Below are 8,375 nucleotides of genomic sequence, written 5' to 3' on the forward strand. Positions count from 1 at the left end.
GAGTGTCTAATAGGTCTCATCCTTTGTCTAAAGGCTCTGTACCTATTCTTGGTGAGTTATTAAAAGTTTTGAGTTTTTTAACTCAATTTCAGGGGAATTCTAATTCCTCTATGTCCTTTAGTAGTCATACTAGGACACGTGCCTTTTCATCTTCACGGCCAAAGACTCGTGTTGTGTGGGTGAAGAAGGATCCTAAGACTTAATTGTCTTTTCTGTTTGTCTTCTGCTTTAATTCTTTCTATCTAAAGTTGGACTCTCTTTCCTTGATTTCTTATTTGCTTTTGAAATCATGCTTTCATGCATTTGTATTTTTTCTATCTTGCCTTCATGCATTTGCATATTTCTTTTATGCATTACTTTGCTTTGTTTAACATGTTTTTGTTTGTTTGTTTTCAGTTTTGTTTTATTTTGTTTTTCAAAATAAAAAATGGGAAAAATAAAAAAAATACAAAAACAGTGTGTTTGTGCACATCGGTTCTTGTGAACTTTAAAATGGCATTTGAAACAGAGTTTTCTAAACTTTGTATCTCTTGTAGCTTAGATGAGCATCTCTATGCACAACTAAGCAAGTGAGCTTTGTGGCTCTTTATTTGTGATGAGTAAGGTTAAGTGATCTCTTGAACTTAAGACTCGTATCACTCTTTTTGACAGGTAGGACTAGAAAATCCTAAAAGAAAGGCATAAATAACCATCTCACCACTGTTGCCCGCCAATCATGATATGACATCTGTATGCTTCGGCATAGCAAAAGTGCAATGTCAGAAACTTAACATAATTAGGTATTTCTTTTCTCTCCTTTGTATACCCATGCATGGTTTGCTTAATAAAAAGAAATTATGCAAAGAAAATAAAAGATAAAAAATGCTTTAAATATGATTGCAAGTGTGTTTTCTAGGAGATATGGGAGTTATAGGATGTACCTCAAAGGTGATAGTCCCCATCAAACAATTATGATTGTGTGTGAGTTAAAGTGATTTTCTCATATCTCAAATCGTCATAACATAGAGACACTTATGCAATCTTGCTATGTTTTCACACACAACACACAATATTCTTTGTTATTTTTGATACATGTGCAAGTACAATGTGATTTGGCCATCACAAGGTTTACATGTGTTGATGTATACTTACTAAACTGTCTTGACTTGTTTTTGAAATATAAAATCGGTTAGACTTGTTTAGTGTGTGAGTGTGTTTGTTTTTGTTCCATGGGCTTAAGATTGTTATTGAGAGATGATTTTGAGAGTCTAATATGTTGATTGGTTCATTGGTTGAGTTGCATGCGTGATTGCATTCATGTTTGTGTTTTTCCCTTCTTGAAAAACTATTTTGAAAAGTTGGCTCGACACCTTCTCAACACCTCCTCGATACCTGGCCTATCTGTCGAGCTCTTCAGTTGCATCTTATCGCAATCTTGACACCTCTCGAAAGATAGGTGGATCGATCGAGATATCTCCTGTCTCCTCGATAGCTTCTCGATAGCTTCTCGATCCATCGAGGTTGGCTTCTTCTCGATAGATTCTCGACACCTCTCGATCGATCGAGATACCCTTGCATGCATTTCATTTTTCTTTGTTTTGCATTTTTTTCCTTTGTGTCCATAGCATCTTGTTTTTCTTTTTCTTGCAGGTTTATGGTTCCTTGTTCTCCTCGTTCCCTCTGTATCTGTTTTCTGTCTATCTCTGGTCAAGTCTTTTGGCTTTTTATGCCCTTTGACAATCGTGTCAAAAAGGGGGAGAAATTTGAGAATTGAATGTCATTTCTTAGGGGGAGTAATAGACTTAGGGGGAGAACTTCATGTTAAAGAGAAGAAAGTTTTTGATGTAACTAACTTAGGGGGAGTTAGTTTGATACACATTGATATTGATATATTTTTGTGTTGTGCATCTTTTTAGTTTTGTAATCATTTTTACATACATGATGCTTATCAAGTGGTATATGTGATGATGTATGTGTTTCACTTTTTATCTCACATGTGTTGTTTCTTTTCTCTTTTTATACACAAGTTTCTTGTTTATTTAACTTGTCATTGTTTTCCACATAGTACCTTGATGTGTTTTGTTTAGTGCCTTTTAGGAAAGACAAGTTAAAGCCAAGTCAAGATTCCGAACATTCTTCTTGTAGCAACTTCCAAGGTTCAGATCTTTTAGACTAGGCTTATTTATTCTGTAATCTTGAGTAGAATGTATTCTAGGACATTCAATGTACTCTTGTGATTTTGTCACGGATTGCCAAAGTGGGAGATTGTTGGGGACATATTTTTATGTAATTGACATATCCTTTGACAAAACTCACTTTACTTGTATTTAGGTAAATCTAAGTAGGTTTAAGATGATCATTACAAGTGGTTAAATTGAAGGCATGAAGATTACTCAAGAACTGCTCAAGAAAAGTGCAAACTGCAGGTCTCGATACCTCCTTGACAGAAGCTTGATCTGTCGAGATTCATTAAAGCTCGACAGATGTCCCAATCGATGGAGCTTACAGGTTTCAGATTATAACTAGCAACGTTTTTACTCTAAAAGGCTATTTGTTTTATGAGTTTGTATAATTCTTATAGGACTAGGAAAGTCCAAGGTTTGTGTAAACCTATTTTTAATAAGAGAGCCCATTAAGCTTCTATTTAGAGGAGGTGGAAAAAGAAAAAACCTAACCCTAGAGAGCTTCATTAGGTTTTCTTTTTGAAATTGTAGCCTCTTTCTACAGAAGAAAGAGTTCTTGCTGCGTTTCTTGTACGCTTTTGGGTTTTGTAACCAAGCAAAGTCTCTTGCACCAACATTGAAGATCTTATTGGTGTTTCTATGTGAAGCTGCTGCAAATCAACTATAACAATCAAAGGGTTGCTGTGGAGTAAGCCGCGTATTGAGATTTGTGCAAAGGAGTAAGCCATGTACTGAGATCTGCACATCAAATTGTTGATATGACAAATTCTTATTAGTTCTAATATGGGTTCACTACTAACATCACATTTATATTTACCAATAATTTAAAAAATACTAAAACCACATCAGTAGTTTGTAATAATATTATAAATTAGTTTTTGTTTGTAGGACTATTCTTTTTTTTTCCCCACAACTCCGAAGTTTACGGATTTATTTAATATTGTACTGATTGTGGTCCTTGGTTGCTTATTGCTTATGAGTTTCGAATCTTTTTCGATTATCTACAGGTTCCAACATGATGTGTACATTTTTCTTATTTTGTCTATTTTCATTGCCTACTTTGTTTTCTATTCCTCTATGTGCCTCTTAAACTAAGGATTTCTTTATACATGGATGGTGGTTTTGTCATTTACATTTATAATATTTTTGTCTCTTGGCAATTTTGTCCATGTGTAATGCTATAACTACATACTATTTTACAATATTTTTACAAATTGTTGATGTGTTCAATATCTTATTGATTTTCATTTAAGCTCAATATTAATATCATTTTTTCATTTACTAATAACTACTCACTACATCAACAATTTGTAATAAATTTTATAAAAAAATTTGTATCTCTAGCATTAATCTTTTGACTATAGGCCACCTGAGATCAAAAATATAATTACCAAGTCAGCTTTGATAAGTGATTCTCAAAAAAAAAAAAAAAAAAAAAATTGATAAGTTTTTCAAAACATGTATTTTATTGTAAAATCATGAAATTCAACATTCCAGTATCTTTCTTTTTTTAATCTCAGGTGGCCTATATAGTCAAACCTGGTCAATCATCTACTGAAAGTGCAACGAATAAGGGTTTGGCCTTTTAATTGGTGACACTTGGTATTTTTCATCCGATCGATTTTAATTGACTCAATTGGCTTCATTCCTAGGGTTCTTAGTGGTATTTTAGAAAAATACAATTAGGATCTTCACAAGCCAAAACAAAGATTTTTTTTTTTGGGTAACAATTAAGGCGGACGAGGTATTATTATATCATCAGCTATTAATAATACGAACAGTAGTGATATGTTTGTTAGCGATCTTGCTGGAAGAATGGCCAAATGAATATCCACTGTGTTTCATGGCCCCGTTTTGGCAGCTGTGTCTCAACTTTGATGCATTGGTGTGTAGAAGTGGAATTGACATGTAATACCCATAAAGAGATAAAAAATAACAGATGCCTTAAGACTTAAAAGAGTATTGGTTTAGATAATATTTGCAGAAACTTTTTATTAAAAAAAAAAGATAATTGATATTTTTTACTGTTTTTTTTATTTATTTTAATATTTATCATAAAAGTGGTATTTAAGAAATATGGTTGTTGTCATGAGCATTAACGAAGCCCATATAGAATTCAAATGGCCTGATGAGAATATTGTTAAGTCTACGGTGATATCAAGAGTCTTATAATTTAACAAGCACTTTCTGACATTTTTAATAAAAATTTAGGGTTAAATTATCATTTCACGAAGTTTTACTTGTAACTTGGAACTATAAAATCATAAGTAAATAAAAGTTTATGGTGACAGGCTAGCCTAGATATAGGTGAAGCTGAGGATGATATACGTATGTGGGCCTAGACAGTTCTAGGTACTGCTCTTATAATATAATGAGTAAAAATACCAGTACACATGATGAGAAATGTGGTATACTACGAGGAGGTATGTTAGTACATTCTTCTCACATGGGAGTGAACCCCATACATGTGGTCCACCTTCATGTGAGAGAGGGAAGACATGCATCGGATGGTGTATTTTTTAGTACACAGCCTTTACATCACATTTGAAATGCACTAAAATAATGAAGGAAGTCATGATTTCAATGTATTCAAATGTGTGTATTATAAACTCTACACATAGTGTGAAACCAGGAACCAAAGGAGGAAAGTGGGTTGTTCAAATGCAGCCGGAGTTTTGTCCTTGTTTGCATTATCACAAAGGAAATTCTGTTCAGTTATTCTATCATGTCCCTTTGAAGATTTGACCCAATAATTTACTATACTTGGACTGCTCTTGTTTTTCTGCTGAATTAATTAGACTGTTTTTGGAGTTAACTAATGTGGGCTTCTGATGATATATATGTTTTTGTTTAACTAAAATACACTTAGGGTCACACTTTTTATTTGTCACTAATTGATGATGTATTATCCTTGACATTATTCGTTTAATTATAACAAAGCATTTATACTTGTCCATTCCAACCTATCCTCTCTTAACCTTATTAGCAATCTTACCCCAATAAAGAATGTTTTATAAATGAGATTAACACTTACGCACTATCTTTCTTAGATCTGCAACGTTTAAGAATTATTTATAGATATGACCCCAGAAGGATACAGAAAAAGCCCCCATTATAGGCGACCACTCCTTAAGCATACACCCAACTAGCTGAGAAATTCTAAGACCACGTCGAAGTACACAATTTGCATCACAATTATTCATGTGGTAGACTGTGAATGGTGGAGAAAAGTGATGAGTTCATATAAAAGTAACATGCAACCAATCACAATATAATATATAATTTGACATGTAAAATACTTGTGACAAAAGTTATAGTAATTTATATGGTACTAGAAAGTTTAGCGTAGTCCACACATTTTCTAAAAAAAGTATTGTATTAATGTCATTTGGTCACATTTTCTAAAAAGAGTACTGTATTAATGTCATTTGGTCACAGTGATTATTATAGACTTGTAAGTGGTATAAAGTTTCAGTTACAATGTCTACTATAATATAAATGAGAAAAATTAAGATAATCAAATAGTTCTTGAACAAATTCACTTACGTTGAATAAGAAAATGAACTAAACTTTTATATTATATATATTTCAATTTTGTGAAGAATTCAATTTTGACTCATGTTTATTTAAATAATTTTAAATTTTTAATACTTTCAAGTTTGTCCAAATAATATTAGAATCTTAAGCTCTCTCTTTTTTTTGGTTGAACAACGTTAAACTCTTAAGCTGGTATAAGTAGCGCTTTTGGGTATTTGAGGGTATTTTCGTTCCATCGTTTCCTGGGAAGTGCCTACACTGCCTAGGTAGGTGCATGTATGATTTTTTGGATAAACACAAAGCTGTTATGGATTACGCATATGTGTCATATTTAAATAAATAAAGTTTTTTAAAAAATTTAATAACATGTGGTGGGCATCAGTGTAGGCAGCTGCTGTTATAAGAGTAAACAAGAAGTCAAAGTAGCTCATGAGGTCTCGAAAGAACTTTGATTAACTTTCAAAGTTGTTGGGCGCCCGCCAGATGGGTAACTTTGGTTTGAGATCGATGAACTTTGGATTAAGCATTTTATATAGAACATGATGCGGATTTCAATAGTTTGCCACTATATTTTCCCTCAATTCTAAAAATCTATCGATCTATTTTTATTTCATTTTATTTTTATTTATCATGTATTATTGCCGATGCCTGACATTTATTTCTACGATAATTTACGTGTAACATTGAGTTGAACTTGAATAATGCAGGTTTTACTAGCAGAAACGCACAGATCAGCCAACCAATTAGCACATAAGCTTTTACATATATATGACATGCAATACAACATGATTGAACTGAAAATAATGATGGAAAATGTTAGAGACACAATTTATTAGCATTGCCTAATGATATTTGGCCAATAATTAACTATGGGCATGTGAAATGATTCATCCCATTTACTAAGAAAATAATTTTTAATTCTAACTTTCTCTAACCTACCAAACTCATACAATTCAGTCATAAACTTCCAAAGTATTCCAACCCAGCACTAATATGGACAATCAATCAGTTACCAAACCGGCGTGAGCACGTGACGTAGATATACCACTACAAAAAACGAGGGCTATAGTTGCTTTTCAAAAACGCAGCTATAGACCCTAAAAACGCAGCTATAGGCTATAGCTGTGTTTTCAAAGATGCGTTTCCAAACACTGCCTATCCTGCGCGACAATAGCCCCCTGCGGGGTCTAAAGTTGCGTTTTTATAAACGCAACTCTAGGTTACCCTATAGCTGCGTTTTTTATCCCCTATAGCTGCGTTTTTTCCACTCTTATAAGCTGAGACCTATAGCTGCGCTTTGTAAAAAAAATGCGGCTATAGACCCGCCTTGAGCTGCGTTTTCTAAACGTAGCTGTATACTCACTCTCTCTCTCTCTCTCTCTCTCTCTCATTATAAGTATATAGAACCCCTTGCACCCTCACCATTCATCACCACCTTACACAATCAACTTCATTCACCCTCTAAGAGCTTAATTGCTTGCAATTTTAGTTAGCTCAATCCACAGTGGCAACTAAAATTGTCACCTTGTCTTTCATGTTCCTCCTAGCTCTAGCCACATCCACTGAAGCCTCAAAGTACCAGTTCCAAAAGCTCAAAGAAACCAACATGGTGTTCTACGTGCAAGATTGAAAGACGGGCGCCAATGCCATCACCATCCCAGTCGCTGGCATCCCCCACAAGCGGTGGTGGATCCTTGGCTTCGGAACGATCTATGCCACAGATGATAAGCTGATAGTAGCTATTGAAAGGAACTCATCTGAAGTTGGAAGGGCTCATGGCATTTACGTGAACTCAGCATTGGATGGCTCTGATTTGCATCTATTGATGTCATTTGTGTTCACCAACAAGGAGTACAATGGTAGCACCTTAGAAATACAAGGGGCAGACATGTTCTTCCTAAAGTATAGAGAGGTATCCGTGGTTTCAGGAACTGGGTTATTTAAGTTGGCTCGTGGATATGCTACTTTGGAGACTGTTTTTATTGACATTCCCAATTCTAATGCAATCATTAGGTGGAATGTGACAGTTTTTCACTACTGAGTTGTTAGAATATTAATGCCTATTTGGCATGACTAATTTTGCCAACTTATATTACTATTCAGCTTATTTTTGCTATTATTTATGATCTCCATTGCACTTTTTGGTATTATTCATAGGTCTTATTGTACTATTTCAGCTAACTGTTACCTTTATCTATAGTACTTTCAGCAAAAAATTTTCAATTTCAATAAAATAAGCGAATTCCAAATATACCCTTAGTATGGAATTCGTGTAAAATAGAAATGGAATGGTTTGTCATATTTTTGATTTACCATAAAATAAAATGATTGTAATAATTTGTTTTGACAAGTACCTTAATGTTTAAGGAACAAAGTTTTCTTCTTATTAATTGGTACTTGACATACTCTCCATTGTTCGATTGGAATGAGCTTTCAACTTTCTCAATGTGTATGGAATGTTTGTTCGATATTCTACAAGCCTAACGTTAAACAATGGCACCAAAATCATGCCCATATCATACAAATCGCTCACCCTATAAACCTTTTGTTTGTTTATTTATTTATTTATTTTTATTTTTGACTCTTCCCCTAGAATAATCTGTTCTCATCTGGAAGAAATTACTTGGCTTTTTTGTGCAGCTACAACTGGGGTGAAAGTCATTATATGTTAAGAGA

General features: G+C 33.8%; 1 pseudogene; it reads left to right on the forward strand.

Annotated features, from left to right (window-relative positions):
* Positions 1 to 7,233: 7,233 nt before the first annotated feature.
* On the forward strand, positions 7,234 to 7,776 carry LOC142614129 (dirigent protein 22-like; annotated as a pseudogene).
* Positions 7,777 to 8,375: the final 599 nt, after the last annotated feature.

This window comes from Castanea sativa, chromosome 10 (assembly GCF_040712315.1).
Source record: "Castanea sativa cultivar Marrone di Chiusa Pesio chromosome 10, ASM4071231v1".
Taxonomy (NCBI): Eukaryota; Viridiplantae; Streptophyta; class Magnoliopsida; order Fagales; family Fagaceae; genus Castanea; species Castanea sativa.